Raw genomic sequence first — 1,096 nt, 5'->3', positions numbered from 1 at the left:
CACTTGAAACGGGACAAAATGTTCTCTCTAGGGGTCTCCTGTCTCTCCCAAGTAATCCTGAATGTCTCAAATTGGATACAGGAACAATCTTTTATTCCTTTAACATCTACAATCCCCCAAAGTTCTAGTATAATGTGTAAGGAATTTCAGCCACAAGATTGGATAGCTTTTAGTGTGTGGCAGCCTTCTGAACAATTAATAAGAACATAAGAACATAAGAGTTGCCAATGTTGGATCAGGCCAAAGGCCCATCCAGTCCACCACTCTGTATCACACAGTGGCCAGAAATACCAGTGCCATCAGGAGGTCCACCAGTGGGGCCAGGACATTAGAAGCCCTCCCACTGTTGACCCCCCCAAGCACCAAGATGACAGAGCATCACTTGCCCCAGAGTCCCTATCTATACCTTGTGGCTAATAGCCACTGATGGACCTCTGCTCCATATGCTTATCTAATTCCCTTTTGAAGCCGTCCATGCTTGTAGCTGCCACCACTTCCTGTGGCAGTGAATTCCAAGTGTTAATCACTCTTTGGGTGAAGAAGTACTTCCTCTTATCCGTTCTAACCCGACCGCTCAGCAATTTCATGGAGTGCCCACGAGTTCTTGTATTGTGAGAAAGGGAGAAAAGTACCTCTTTCTCTACCTGCTCTTTACCATGCATAATCTTATAAACCTCAATCATGTCACCCCTCAGTCGTCGTTTCTCCAAGCTAAAAAGCCCTAAGCGCCTTAACATTTCCGCCATTGGAATCACATGCTGCCTTGTTCTTGGCTACAGAGGAGATTTTGCACAAAATAAAAGTTCCTTTATTTTGGTTAGAATTTTTAATTTGGTCCTTTAAAGACATATTACACAGCCCTGTAAACAAGCCAAGAGGGTGAACAACAGACTTGCAACTCATTTTCATGAACGTGGATGTCAAGGCAGTTTAGTAGAAAATGGATTCCAGTATGGCTCATGTGAGTACTGTATTTATCAAGGGGCATCAGAGAAGATTGAGTTAAATTTCACAGGTTAATTGCTTCCTATAACTTTCATAAACTAAACTGAAAAAAACATCACTTTCTCCATATACATTTTATATTGCATTTGAA

The sequence above is a fragment of the Gekko japonicus genome, unplaced genomic scaffold (genome assembly GCF_001447785.1).
Source record: "Gekko japonicus isolate JY-2015 unplaced genomic scaffold, Gekko_japonicus_V1.1 scaffold86, whole genome shotgun sequence".
Lineage (NCBI taxonomy): Eukaryota > Metazoa > Chordata > Lepidosauria > Squamata > Gekkonidae > Gekko > Gekko japonicus.
Note: the sequence above shows the minus strand (reverse complement) of the source record.